Source organism: Herpailurus yagouaroundi, unplaced genomic scaffold (genome assembly GCF_014898765.1).
Source record: "Herpailurus yagouaroundi ecotype Mexico unplaced genomic scaffold, PumYag 166, whole genome shotgun sequence".
Taxonomy (NCBI): Eukaryota; Metazoa; Chordata; class Mammalia; order Carnivora; family Felidae; genus Herpailurus; species Herpailurus yagouaroundi.
The window spans coordinates 26304788-26320381 of record NW_024412407.1 but is presented as its reverse complement, the minus strand read 5'-3'; positions in this window follow the sequence as shown (position 1 = coordinate 26320381).

The following is a 15594-nucleotide window of genomic DNA, read 5'->3' as shown; positions in this document are numbered from 1 at the left end:
CTGACAGAGAGGAAAAGGAGTAAAAGAAGAACTCAAAGTTGTATTGAGGGCCAGATCTTATCTAACCTTGTAGTTCGTTATAAGCACTTTGATTCTATTCTGAATGAAGTGTGGAGCCACTGCAGAGTTTTGAGAAGCAGAGTAACATAAACTGACTTACATTTTGATAAGACCACTCTGGCTGCTCTGCTGGATATAGAATGGCAGGCAGTCAGAGTGGAGGCTGAGATACTGGTTGGAAGGCTACTGCAATAATTCACATGAGAGACGATGATTGATTGGACAAGTGTGTTAACAGTGGAAGTGGTGAGAGATGGGTTGAAGTTAAAGGAGCCAACAGGACTTCACGACAGGTTGGAAATAGAGGAGTCAAGAAAACTTTCAGTGTTTTGGCTTCATCAACTGAGAGGATACAGAGTTGATGTCAACTGAGATAAATAAGATCATGGTGTAGGAGTCTTGGAGATGGGAAGAAAATTTGGGCATATTTGAGATTTTTAGTAGATATCGATAAAACTGGCAGATGAACAGTTGACTATATGTCTGGAATTCAGAGAGTAGGTCGAGGCTCGAAATACAAATTTGAACATTGTCACCACGGAGGTGGTCACTGCACTCAGATGACACACAAACTCACAGCAACACATCCCGTAATTTTTTAGAATGTAAATATCACTCAATTAGTAATCACTCCTCTTCTTTTGCATCACGCTAACCTTAAAATAATGCAGCAATTCCTTTTATACAGTTGAATCTTTTGGACTCCACCTAAAATGTGGACATTTTACTTGCATTTAAAGTGGCACACCTGGATAATATCAGTAAGGAAGTGAATGTAGACAGGAAAAAGAAGTTAAACCAATATTGGGGCCCTCCAACATTAAAGATTAGAAAATGAGAGCGAAGACATAGCTAAGACAGAGAAGCAGCAGCCAGTGGGGTAAAAGGAAAACCAGGAGAATGTGGTGACCCGAAAGCCAAGAAAAAAAGATGTTCTCAGAAACGAAAAGTGATCAGCAGTGTGAAATGTTGCTAAAGGTCAAACAAAATGAGGCCAGAGAAAAAATATCTTAGCAACGTAAAGGTCTTTGGCAACTTTTCAAAAACACCATAAAAAATTCAAAGTGAAAGAAAAAAATCATAGCATAAGTTGAGAGAGACCAACAAAATTCTGATTTTGACGTTGAGACTTCTTTGAAAATTTTTTAAGTATCAAAATCTTTTTAACATGGGGGATGGGTAGTCTATTCATTGGTAGTTAAGGAATATATACAGTCTGCGTTTTTGATAGTCTACAACTGAAATGATTAACCTATCAAAATTACTCACCGTGCTGAATTAAAATGTGGAAGTGTAGACTTTGTATCCATAACATCATCTTTATCGACATAAAAACCTTTAGTAATGACAACTAATAGTATTTCAAATAAAATTGAATAGAAATTCTGAATATACCAGAAATATATTTCTAGACAATGGTCCATTCCTCTTTGAACAGCATTAGGCACAAAAACTTCAAATATTAAATAATATAAATTACATGTTGGAGTTTATTAGAAATTAATTTGGCTTTTAATGAGTGTATACTTATAGTGCCATCTACTGTTTGGTAGTAAAATCATAACGTGCTGGCAACTAGGAAAGAGAAATAAAATACAGGTATCTTCTTATTATCAGTAATCTCTTTCTGGAAATCAGGTATTCTGTGTAATAACACTAACCTGGAGAATACATCGCATTATTTGAACAAAGAAGAATTATAACTAACATGCTCCACATCAACCCAAAAGTCAGTTTTATACAATGAGTGAGTTTTGTTAAAACTCACTGAAGCATTTGTGTGTATGCACATATGCATATATCATAGATATGTATGTACCAAACTATAGCTTAAAACATTACTTTCTGATTACCAAACAATTATCAATATGGTTGTTTAACAAACAACTGTTTTGCACGCAGTAACATTTGTTGACCACAGATACATTTTTCATAAAGTTTATAAGTGATTCAATTTTATTTGGAATGCAAGGCCAAATCTTTTTCCTAATCATCCTGTTTAATATATTTCCTTTAGAACTCTCTCTGGGATATATTGTTAAATGAAAAAAGTAAGGTAGAGAAAATTGTGTATAATTTATCATTTATCTAGGAAAAGAGAGAGAGGATATTATGTATTATCATATTATGTATTATCGTGTTATAATTTTGAAAACGGACAAATAAAAAAATTAAAAGTAATACCTTGCAGAAGAAAGAAGAGATTAGATCACAGGAAACAAGGATAGAAGCAAGACTTCCTTAAATATACCTTGCTGAGTAGACTCAAGTACATAATTATAAACCACAATTAAGTATTAAAAGGAATTCTAATAAATAAAGTGAAAAGAATAAAGTTATATTGCATTTTAGTAGTATGAATAAAAAGTTTATACTTACAGAAACATTGTAATGAGAGATAAATATATTCTATGAAGTTAAGGTGTGAAAAACCAGAAGTCATTTTTGATAGGAAAATATTAAACAGGGAGAGTTCTGTGGGGGGGTGGCCTTTAAGCTTTGGCCTACTGAGGAGACTGAGGACCAAATTCTGTAACTAATATGTGTTATACACACTCTTCTCCTCCTCTTTGATAGACAATGACCAGACCTGAATTAAAATATTATCATTAAATTTCAAATATTCATAGACCTCAACCAAATTTGATATTCAACATCTTTTCTTTTTATTCTCTCCTTATTTTTACTTCCTTTGGAATCGACACAAAATATTATATTCATTTCATAAGATTAACTTATAGACTCTAGCAGGACATAGGTCTTTGTGTTTTCATAATAACAGAATGTCATTGTTTTACTGTTTTGTTTTCTTCCCTCTGTGCTTTAAACACTCAGCATCTGTTAGGAAATCAAAGATCATCTCATCTGTCAATACTTCAATTATTCTGTAAGTCATTTATAGAATGGTAAATGGTGAACTTTAAAGATGAGGTTAATAAGTAAAATGAAGAAATTATAAATGCAATTATCTTGATGCTTTCCTCCCTCCCTTCCTTCCTCTCCCCTATGCTTCCCTTGTTCAGTCACTCAACAAGTATTTATTGGATTTCTGCTGTGTGCAAGCTCTGGGTGTGCAATGCTGAGCAAACTTTGGCCTCATGGAGCTAAGTGTGTACTATAACAATAGGAATGGCGAGGAGGAAGCCAAGATAAACTACAGAAGCTGATGGTCCTACTAACTATAATATACAGTAATATGTACATACGTAATATACACATGCTATTTATAAAATGGTAAGATAAATCATTAAAAAATTAAAAATTAAATTAAATCACCAAAAAATTAAAACATTTGGAGTGTCTGATAGGTAGTGTCCTGTCAGGTCCAGTCCCTCTGTAGGGCTCATTTCAAAAGGCCAGGTACTCCTTGAAATTTTTCCTTATACTCTGAACTCAAAGTAATTTGTTTTTCCTTTAAAGACCCAAACTCTAAGGGTATCAGGGTGGTTCAGTCAGTTGAATGTCTGACTTTGGCTCAGGTCATGATCTCATAGGTTTGTGGATTTTAGCCCCTCATTGGGCTCTCTGCTGCCAGCATGGAGCCCCCTTTTCATCCTCTGTCTCCCCTCTCAGCCACTCCCCCAATCGTTCTTTCTCTTTCTCTCAAAAATAAATAAAACATTTAAAAAAAGACCCAAACTCTATTACTTGTCCTTTGGTACTCACATTCCTCCACCCACTTTCTGTTTACTCTACTCATATAACATCCTTCAGTAAATCTTTGAGGACAAAACTTGTCTCTTACTCATTCTAGCATCTTCTACATAATAAGAGTTTAAAAAATACTGACCAGACTGCACCTTAAAAATCATAATTTGTCTGCCTACAACTAAATGTTACACAAATCAAGTGGCTTGTTTATCTGTTGTCTTTTAAAGGTGTGGAAAAAATATACTCAATTCAAAAGCAAGTGTGCATGTATATGTGTGTGTGTGTTTGTACATACACTCATACATCATATAATCATTTGTGTTTTGTACAACTATATATTTCATCTGATGAAATGTTCCAGTCAATATTACTCACAGTTTATAAATGGATCCCTTTAAATTTACAGTCACTTCTTGAGCACCCTCAAACAGATCCCACTTGAACAAAAAAAAATCCTTTTTCAAGTTACTGAGCCAATTTGTCATCTTCAATTTATGAACTTTTATGAGGAAAAATTAAGTTGCGATAAAAAATTCTTTGGTTATCTGAAACCTAGTTGAAGTTTGTATGGCCAAAGAGTGTGAGGTATACAAAAGAGTGATGTGTTTGAAAGACTGAATCAAAAGTAGACAAAAAAGATAAAAGATTTGCACAATTTTGCTTACTTGGCAAACTAAACGTATTAGAAAATCTGTCACACCATCTAGAAGTTGAAAATATGCAATAATCTCCTTTTGTAGTCCTCTCTGCAAACTGCTTATTCACAAATTTTCTGCAAGAAATGTCTGTGAAGTAAGGTTAATAAAAATCAAGGAAAGTGGCAGGTTGTGAAGAACAAGGTGAGAGAAATAGTCCAGACTATTTTTGTTTTTATGAAATTTATTGTCAAATTGGTTTCCATACAACACCCAGTGCTCATCCCAACGGTGCCCTCCTTAATGCCCAACACCCAATTTACCGCCCCCCGCCATCAACCCTCAGTTTATTGTCAGTATTTAAGAGTCTCTTATGGTTTGCCTCCTTCCCTCTCTGTCACTTTTTTTTTCCCCATTCTTCTCCCCCTTGGTCTTCTGTTGAGTTTCTCAGGATCCACATATGAGTGAAACATAATGTATCTGTCTTTCTCTGTCTGACTTACTTCACTTAGCATAAAACTCTCCAGTTCCATTCACGTTGCTACAAAAGGCCATATTTCATTCTTTCTCATTGCCAAGTAGTATTCCATTGTGTATATAAACCACAATTTCTTTATCCATTCATCAGTTGATGGACATTTAGGCTCTTTCCAAAATTTGGCTATTGTTGAAAGTGCTGCTATAAACATTGGGGTACAAGTGCCTCTATGCATCAGCACTCCTGTATCCCTTGGGTAAATTCCTAGCAGTGCTATTGCTGGGTCATAGGGTAGATCTATTTTTAATTTTTAGAGGAACCTCTACACTGTTTTCCAGAGCAGTTGCACTAGTTTGCATTCCCACCAACAGTGCAAGCCGGTTCCCGTTTCTCCACATCCTCGCCAGCATCTATAGTCTCCTGATATGTTCATTTTAGCCACTCTGATTGATGTGAGGTGGTATCTCAGTGTGGTTTTGATTTATATTTTCCTGATGAGGAGTGACGTTGAGCATCTTTTCATGTGCCTGTTGGCCATCTGGATGTCTTCTTTAGGGAAGTGTCTATTCATGTCTTCTGCCCATTTCTTCACTGGATTATTTGTTTTTCACGTGTGGAGTTGGTGAGTTCTTTATAGATTTTGGATACTAGCCCTTTATCCGATATGTCATTTGCAAATATCTTTTCCCATTCCATCGGTTACCTTGTAGTTTTGTTGATTGTTTCCCTTGCAGTGTGAAGCTTTTTATCTTGATGAGGTCCCAATAGTTCATTTTTGCTTTTAATTCCCTCGCCTTTGGAGATGTGTCAAGTAAGAAATTGCTGCGGCTGAGGTCAGAGAGGTTTTTTCCTGCTTTCGCCTCTAGGGTTTTGATGGTATCCTGTCTCACATTCAGGTCTTTCATCCATTTTGAGTTTATTTTTGTGAATAATAAGAGTAAGAGAGTGGTCTGATTTCAGTCTTTTGCATGTTGATGTCCAGTTCTCCCAGCACCATTTATTAAAGAGATTATCTTTTTCCATTGGATATTCTTTCCTGCTTTGTCAAGGATTAGTTGGCCATACATTTGTGGGTCCAGTTCTGGAATCTCTATTCTATTCCATTGGTCTATGTGTCTGTTTTTGTGCCAATACCATGCTGTCTTGATGATTACAGCTTTGTAGTAGAGGCTGAAGTCTGGGATTGTGATACCTCCTACTTTGGTCTTCTTCTTCAATATTACTTTGGCTATTCGGGGTCTTTTGTGGTTCCATACACATTTTAGGATTGCTTGTTCTAGCTTCAAGAAGAATGATAGTGCAATTTTGATTGGGATTGCATTGAATGTGTAGATAGCTTTGGGTAGTATTGACATTTTAACAATATTTATTCTTCCAATCAGAAGAATGGAATGTTTTTCCATTTCTTTGTATCTTCTTCAATTTCCTTCATAAGCTTTCTATAGTTTTCAGCATACAGATCTTTTACATCTTTGGTTAGGTTTATTCCTAGGTATTTTATGATTCTTGGTGCAATTGTGAATGGGATCAGTTTCCTTATTTGTCTTTCTGTTGCTGCATTATTAGTGTATAAGAATGCAACTGATTTCTGTACATTAATTTTGTATCCTGCGACTTTGCTTAATTCATGTATCAGTTCTAGAAGACTTTTGGTGGAGTCTATCAGGTTTTCCATGTATAATATCATGTCATCTGCAAAAAGTGAAAGCTTGACTTCATCTTTGCCAATTTTGATGCCTTTGATATCCTTTTGTTGTCTGATTGCTGATGCTAGCTCTTCCAACACTATGTTAAACAACAGCAGTGAGGGTGGACATCCCTGTCATGTTCCTGACCTCAGGGGGAAAGCTCTCACTTTTTCCCCATTGAGGATGATATTAGCTGTGGGCTTTTCATAAGTGGCTTTTATGATGTTTAAGTACGTTCTTTATATCCTGACTTTCTCAAGGGTTCTTATTAAGAAAGAATGCTGAATTTTGTCAAGTGCTTTTTCTGCATCAATTGACAGGATCATATGGTTCTTATCTTTTCTTTTATTAATGTGATGTATCACGTTGATTGATTTGCGAATATTGAACCAGCCCTGCAGCCCAAGAATGAATCCCACTTGATCATGGTGAATAATTCTTTTTATATGCTGTTGAATTTGATTTGCTAGTATCTTGTTGAAAATTTTTGCATCCATATTCATCAGGGATATTGGCCTGTAGTTCTCTTTTTTTGCTGGGTATCTGCCTGGTTTGGGAATCAAAGTAATGCTGGCTTCATACAATGAGTCTGGAAGTTTTCCTTACCTTTCTATTTTTTGGAACAGCTTGAGAAGGATAGGTATTATCTCTGCTTTAAATGTCTGGTAGAATTCCCCAGGGAAGCCATCTGGTCCTGGACTCTTATTTGTTGGGAGATTTTTGATAACTGATTCAATTTCTTCACTGTTTATGGGTCTGTTCAAATTTTCTATTTCTATCTGTTTGAGTTTTGGAAGTGTGTGGTTGCTTAGGAATTTGTCCATTTCTTCCAGGTTGTCCAGTTTGTTGGCATATAATTTTTCATAGTATTCCCTTATAATTGCTTGTATTTCTGAGGGATTTGGTTGTAATAATTCCATTTTCATTCATGATTTTATCTATTTGGGTCATCTCCCTTTTCTTTTTGAGAGGGCTGGCTAGAGGTTTATCAATTTTGTTTATTTTTTCAAAAAACCAACTCTTGGTTTCATTGATCTGTCCTGCTGTTGTTTTAGATTCTATATTGTTTATTTCTGCTCTGCTCTTTATTATTTCTCTTCTTCTGCTGGGTTTGGGGTGTCTTTGCTGTTCTTCTTCTAGTTCCTTTAGGTGTGCTGTTAGATTTTGTATTTGGGATTTTTCTTGTTTCTTGAGATAGGCCGGGATTGCAATATATTTTTCTCTCAGGACTGCCTTCACTGTATCCTAAAGTGTTTGGATTGTTGTATTTTCATCTTCATTTGTTTCCATATATTTTTTAATTTCTTCTCTAATTGCCTGGTTGACCCATTCATTCTTTAGTAGGATGTTCTTTAACCTCCATGCTTTTGGAGGTTTTCCAGACTTTTTCCTGTGGTTGATTTCAAGTTTCATAACATTGTGGTCTGAAAGTGTGCATGGTATGATCTCAATTCTTGTATACTTATGAAGGGCTGCTTTGTGACCCAGTATGTGATTTATCTTGGAGAATGTTCCATGTGCACTCGAGAAGAAAGTCTATTCTGTTGCTTTGGGATACAGAGTTCTAAATATATGTGTTATGTCCATCTGATCCAATGTATCATTCAGGGCCCTTGTTTCTTTATTTATCCTGTGTCTAAATGATCTATCCATTGTTGTAAGTGGAGTATTAAAGTCTCCTGCAATTAGCAGATTCTTATCAATAAGGTTGCATATGTTTATGATTGTTTTATATATTTGGGGACTCTCGAATTTGGTGGATAGACACTTATAATTGTTAGCTCTTCCTGATGGATAGACCCTGTAATTATTATATAATGCCCTTCTTCATCTCTTGTAACAGCCTTTAATTTAAAGCCTAGTTTGTCTGATATAAGTATGGCTACTCCAGCTTCCTTTTGACTCCATAGCATGATAGATAGTTCTCCATACCCTCACTTTCAATCTGAAGGTGTCCTCAGGTCTAAAATGAGTCTCTTGTAGACAGCAAACAGACAGGTCTTGTTTTTTTATCCATTCTGATACCCTATGTCTTTTGGTTGGAGCATTTAGTCCATTTACATTCAGTGTTATTATTGAAAGATATGGGTTTAGAGTCATTGTGATGTCTGTAGGTTTCATGCTTGTAGTGGTGTCTCTGGTACTTTGTGGTGCTTACATTTCACTCATAGAGTCCCCTTAGGATCTCTTGTAGAGCTGGTTTAGTGGTGATGAATTCCTTCAGTTTTTGTTTGAGAAAAACTTTATATGTCCTATTCTGGATGACAGACTTTCTGGGTAAAGGATTCTCAGCTGCATATTTTTTCTGTTCATCACATTGAAGATTTCCTGGCATTCCTTTCTGGCCTGCCAAGTTTCAGTAGTTAGGTCTGCTGCTACCCTTATGTGTCTACCTTTGTATGTTAAGGCCCGTTTATCCCTAGCTGCTTTCAGAATTCTCTCTTTATCCTTGTATTTTGCCAGTTTCACTATGATATGTCATGCAGAAGATTGATTCAAGTTACATCTGAAGGGAGATCTCTGTGCCTCTTGGATTTCAATGCCTGTTTTCTTCCCCAGATCAGGGAAGTTCTCAGCTATGATTTGTTCAAGTACACCTTCAGCCCCTTTCTCTCTCTTCTTCTTCTTCTTCTGGAATTCCTATGATACGGATATTATTCTGTTTGATTGCATCACTTAGTTCTCTAATTCTCCCCTTGTACTCCTGGATTTTTTTATCTCTTTTTTTCTCAGACTCCTCTTTTTGTGTAATTTTATCTTCTAATTCACCTATTCTCTCCTCTGCTTCTTCAATCTGCACTGTGGGTGCCTCCATTTTATTTTGCACCTCGTTTATAGCATTTTTTAATTCATCATGACTATTTTTTAGTCCCTTGATCTCTGTAGCAATAGATTTTCTGCTGTCCTCTATGCTTTTTTCAAGCCTAGTGATTAATTTTATGACTATTATTCTAAATTCTTGTTCTGTTATATTGCTTAAATCCAGTTTTGATCAATTCGTTAGCTGTCACTACTTCCCGGAATTTCTTTTGAGGAGAATTCTTTTGTTTCATCATTTTGGCTAGTTTTCTGTCCCTTATGCATTTTAAAAGCTTGTTGTGTGCTCTGCACCTGTGAGCCCTGCTATATTAAAGGAGGGTCATACACTGTCCAGGGCCTGGCTCTTCAGGAGGTGTTTTTCAGGGATTGTTACTTGATCTCTGTTGTTGTGACTTTGGTTATATTGTTACCCTACTCTTAGTAATAGTTTTGACCCTCCACCAGGTGTGCTTTGATTTGTTCCTTGGAGTAGCCCCTTCACACCTGCATGCCTCTGTCTTCTTCAGTTCAGCCCCAGCCTCCCTAGCATCCCGAATGGCTTGCACATTTTATCTCTTCCAGTACAAGTTCAGAAGTCCAGATCTCTTGTCTCCATCTTGCACAGGCCCTCCCCGCAGGTCTCAGAGGCTGACATTAATTTATTTTAGAACCTTTAAGTTGAGGGGTCAGAAAGCGCAAAAGGATCTCCAGCTAAAATGAAACTGGAAGCTGTGAACTGGTAAACCTCACACATGCATGCTAGTCCAGACTATTAGAACAACCGTAAGGTGGTTAGTGCTAGAACCCAAAGGGCTTAATGTGAATTTAGAACTGTAATCACAGGGACTACGATATTGGCTATATAAAAATCTGACCCAAAATAAGTGCTTTCTAAAAGCTGAAGAGAGTAAACGTCTAGTGAGGCAGCAATTCTGGTTAGGATTTTTCATTTTCATTAAAAGATTGCCACAAATAGCTTATAGTAGTAGTTTAGGATTTAGTTAATAAATTAAGGCAGAGTAGGAATTTATTACATTCAGGGAGAAGGATGGATGAAGATGTCTAAGAGTGTTTGAGATGACATTTGTAATATTTTCTGAACACTGGGTTCAGGTTTGCAGGACATTGTTCTTAGTTAAACTAATAGACTTTTCTTTCTCATTTCACTCAATTCTGATTTTTTAATTCAAAAATGTAGGTTATTGTTGCCTCTTAAGAATTCAAAGCACTCTATTGAAGAGTTTTTAAATGTAGGATCCTTAGTTATGTTTGTATCATTGGAGTTTCTTCTGTTGTGATCAGGGCTTCCAACAGCAAATCAAAATTAGTTGATAGCAGATCATGTTGGTGATAGGATCTGACATAATGAAATATAAAGTCTCTATATAAAAAGATCTATATATAATGTATAAATATAAGTAATACTAATAAGTTTATAATTTGATTTAGGTAACATAAATTAAAATGATTTTTTGTATCAGCTTGTTAATTAAACTCTAAGTACTTTATCATCTTTATATTGCTTACATATCTTGTATACATTCTCAGTAAGTGCACATTGAATTGAATTGGTTTCTACTTAAACCTTAAGCAAACAAAACTCCTAATTTGGTTGTCTTTTCTTACATATGATAATCAAATAATTCCACACATATTTTTGGCAGGATTTGTGAGAAAAGTATAATCTGGCTATGGGATTACATTTTACATTCCTCCAGATTTGTATTATCTCATGAATACTAATTTTGTTCAGTTAACTTTTTATTTTGTATCCCTTAAAATTGAAATAGCCAATGACATTTATGACATTCAAGGTCTTGAGATTATGTATTATAAAAGAAAAAATATATACAGACATGGTCACTAACCCCAGTCTTTGGAGTTTTGACGTTTATGCCACCTGGTATATTATCAAGACAACATAAAATATCTTTTGAAAACATTAATGTGATACTAAAATATATTGATGTTGAAAAATAGACATTTGATGCATCTTTTTGATAAAGTGATAAGCAAATGTTAAAGCTATTAGCTGTATTCATTATTTGTACATTCAAAGAGGATATTTATCATGGATTTAAGTAGTCAAGATTATATAAACCAGGCAGAATAAATTTCTTGAAGTAATCCAGTGGTTTTCTGTGCCTCATCACTACTAGGTTAAGAGCCAAGGCAAAGTGTTAATTGATGTGAAGGCAATGAAGCCAAAAAACCAATACTCTGTTGAAACTAGTTCTCTTTCTGATTCTTACAACAAGAAAGAGGAAATTTGCCTGATGAAAAGGAGACAATTTTAGGGGCTTCTGGGCGGCTCAGTCAGTTGGGAGTCTAACTCTTGACTTTGGCTTAGGTGCTGATCTCAGGGTAGGGAGATTGACCCCTTTGTCAAACTCTGTGCTGACAGCATGGAGCCTGCTTGGGATTCTCTCTCACCCTCTCTCTCTGCCCCTCCCTTACTCACTGTCTCTCTGACTCTCTCAAAATAAATAAATAAACTTTAAAAAGGGGGGGCACACGGGTCGCTCAGCCAGTTAAGTGCCCAACTTGGGCTCAGGTCATGATCTCACAGTTCATGAGCTCAAGCCCCGCATCGGGCTCCCTGCTGTCAGCAAACAGCCCACTTTGGATTCTGTCTCCCTCTCTCTTTGCCCCTCCCAGCTCATGTGCCCATACATGCATGCGCGCTCTCTCGCTCTCTCAAAAATAAACACTTATAAATAAATAAATAAATAAATAAATAAATAAATAAATAAAGTAATTTTAAAGACCTAGATATGCTCTCACTATGACCTTGCAAAATTGAAGACAAATTAAAAATTAAAAAATCATAAGATGGAAAAAACATGTTGTGTAGCAGCTAATTGCTGCAGGTTGAGCTGATGAGCCCAAGAAAGCAGAATTCCTCACCAAACAAAATAAGCAAACAAAAAAACTGCACTTCTCTTTAGAGAAGATACCTCACTATATTGGTATGATTATAAAGATGAATTTCCCCCCATCGATATTTTTAGGCAAAAAAAATTTAAAGAAGAACAGAAAGTATTAAATTGTGATGCATAATGAAGTATGCAAGCACTATTGGTTGCCTATACAAAATTAATTCCCTACTTCTTCCATGCTTACAATATTTTGAGAATTTGAATTCCTATGCAAAAGTGGGCATATCCCTAACTCAGAAGTAAATCTTGCCTATCTAAGTCAGTGATGCATGAGGGCTGGGGCTTCCTATAGGTATGTGAGGGAGTTCTGAGTGGAGGCTTCTGGGAAAGATTTCTCTTCCCTTAAGAATAAGAAACTGGAGGAGACAATCTCTCTGTACTTCTCAATGTTGTGTTTAATTATGATGCTGAGAACTGCTGCAGATATTTTGTGAAGAGAGGTAGCCTGGGAAAGAAAGCAATACATTAAGGATTGTAGATAAGAAAAGCAAACTCTAAAGAACCAGGGTACTTTATGGTGTCATTGAACCTTTAACTCCAGCTAGAACCTCCCTACCTCTGGACTTCATGTATGAGGTAATAAACATTTTAGTGACTTAAGCCATTTTGCATAGGGTTTTCTGTACCTACTAAAAGCATCTTGATATATAAAGCAACAAGAATTTTGAATCTTTTCCTGGAAGGTAAAATAGATAACTACTTTGGGAGTTACAGAATTATGGAGAAGTATCTTGCAAAATAGTTGAGGATTGGGAGGAATAGATGAGCAAGAAATCAGCAAGGAGAATCCTAAGAAGGTTGTGCAGTGATAACTTCCATATGGCAGAGGTGGCTGGGAAGTTTTTGTGCTGAGCACTCTAACAATGTTCTATAACCCCAAACTGTAAGTAAAACTCAGGAAATCTACAACAACCTTGTGCTACTGATGCTTTGAGAAATAAATGGAAAGAATACCTAACAATTAGTAATATGTTGCAGAGGAAGGACAGTAAACACCATAACAAGTTAAAAAGCGTTAAATCTCCTGATAACCAGGATACATACACCTCACCATGCAAATTTTTCAAACCATTGGAAAGGTAGATGCAGGGGCTTTTAAAAAATATATACTGGAAAATAAAAATTAAAGGCATACTAAAAGATATTGTATTAGTACATAAAAATTCAAACAAATTTTAAGTGTATGCTACATAACACAATAAATAATATTGATAATTTTATTATATATCATAATATATTATTTATTTATAAATATCCAAGGGCAAGGATCTCCTTTCCTACACTCTCCTCAAAGGCTTTGCCCTCCTACCCTGATTCTCCATTTCCCACCATTGACTTCCTTATCATGGGAAACCTTTCCCTAAACCAGCTGCCCCAGAGGCCACAGTCCACTTCTTTTGGAAATGAGGATTTCCTAAAACTGAAACCAGTTCACTGGAGATCTGGAAGTGAGCTGACAGTGAAATGTTTTTTCCCCTTAATTTTTACCAGTTCCACACGATTCCAACCATCACTTTGGACCACCAAGCCTTGAGTGGTGTTGCCAATTGTCTTCCTTCCAGGCAGGGATTTTGTAGCTCTTTGAAAGAAAGAAAATTGTGTGTGTGTGTGTGTGTGTGTGTATGTGTGTGTGTGTGTCTGTATGCCTGTCTATCTCTCACATTCATGCTTTGTCTTCTATTATCTTTGTTGAAGCTAGAGGATGGGCAGGTTGTGGGTAGGGGAAAAGAGGAGCAAGAAGATTTTGTTGTCTCAAAATGAGAGCTCCCTTTTACTCTCTTTTATTTCTTCTGAGAGCTTTGGATTTGGAGGCCTGACCACTAGGCCACGGATTGCCTGAGTATAAAACCTGGAGATAGTTTTATATTGCTTGGGTGATGCCCAAGCAACAGCTTTTTGTCTTTGGTCAACTGCCTTCCTCAGAGAGAAGTGAATTGGTTGTTAGCTTCTGAGTTTTACCAAATAAAGTAGAATCCAAGAAGAAAGAAAGAAAAAAAATACATATATATAATACATATTATTATATATAATATACTATATTAGCAATATATATAATTATATATAAGATATGTATATAATTATTGTATATAAAAATAAGTTTATGTATGTTTATTCACTAGGATATACTACAAATATCTGTTAGCATAACTTATTTAAATTCAAATCAAGAAATGACGTTCATTATGCAAGTACTATATATTATGTGATATGGATAATATAAGTTGAAAAAGGCACTGTTCCTGTGTTTCAGGAATTGATAGGAATGGGGAAGGCAAACACATGCACAACATGCAACAATGTGTGCAAAAAGTAAGTATAAAAAAAAGAATTTTAAGAGTGTAGAGAAAGGAGCAAATAACTACAAATGGATATTTTGAAAGGGCCTCATTAAGCAGAACCTTGAATATCAGCAAATGAGGATGAAGAAATAGACCTACCAGGTAAAGAACAAAGAAAAGTTATGTAATAAAGGAATGAAGAGTATTCTTAGGAAACAATTTTATGTTGGTAGACAGTCCAGATGTCAATTTAAGGAAGGTCAAAGAGATTTTTATGTGTATGTTGGTAAGCCATGGAGGTTTTTGAGGAAAAGAATAACACAATGAGATGTATTTAAGGAAGTTAACTCTGACACAGTGAATGGTTGAATTGGCATTGGATAAGGCATACAAGAATAATAGTTTGCAGTATCTACGTGTGGGGTCCAGTTTAGAATGATAACAGTGGAAAGAAAAAGAAAAAGATGATGTAGGAAAAATTTTGAATATAGAATGGACAAAAAGAAGCACACAAATTTAATTCTAGGATTTTCAGCTAGATGACCTGAGAGAACTGTGATGCCATTGACTAAGATCAGGAACATAAAAGTATAGAGAAGGAGGGGCGCCTGGGTGGCACAGTCGGTTAAGCGGCCGACTTCAGCCAGGTCACGATCTCGCGGTCCGTGAGTTCGAGCCCCGCGTCAGGCTCTGGGCCGATGGCTCAGAGCCTGGAGCCTGTTTCCGATTCTGTGTCTCCCTCTCTCTCTGCCCCTCCCCCGTTCATGCTCTGTCTCTCTCTGTCCCCAAAATAAATAAATAAACGTTGAAAAAAAATTTAAAAAAAAGTATAGTATAGAGAAGGACAGTAATATAAGGGATTTCTTAGAAATATCCATGTGAAGATGACAATAGGCAAAGGAGAGAATAATCAAAAGAAGAGAAGCCAGGGATAAAGATGACAATTTGATAGTAATTCATTCAGATGAGACTATGAACTCAGATAAATTACAAAGAGGAAGAATGTAAGTGGGGGGAGGAGAGCAAGGATGAGGAATGTCTAAATTTAAGATAGAAATATCCTGT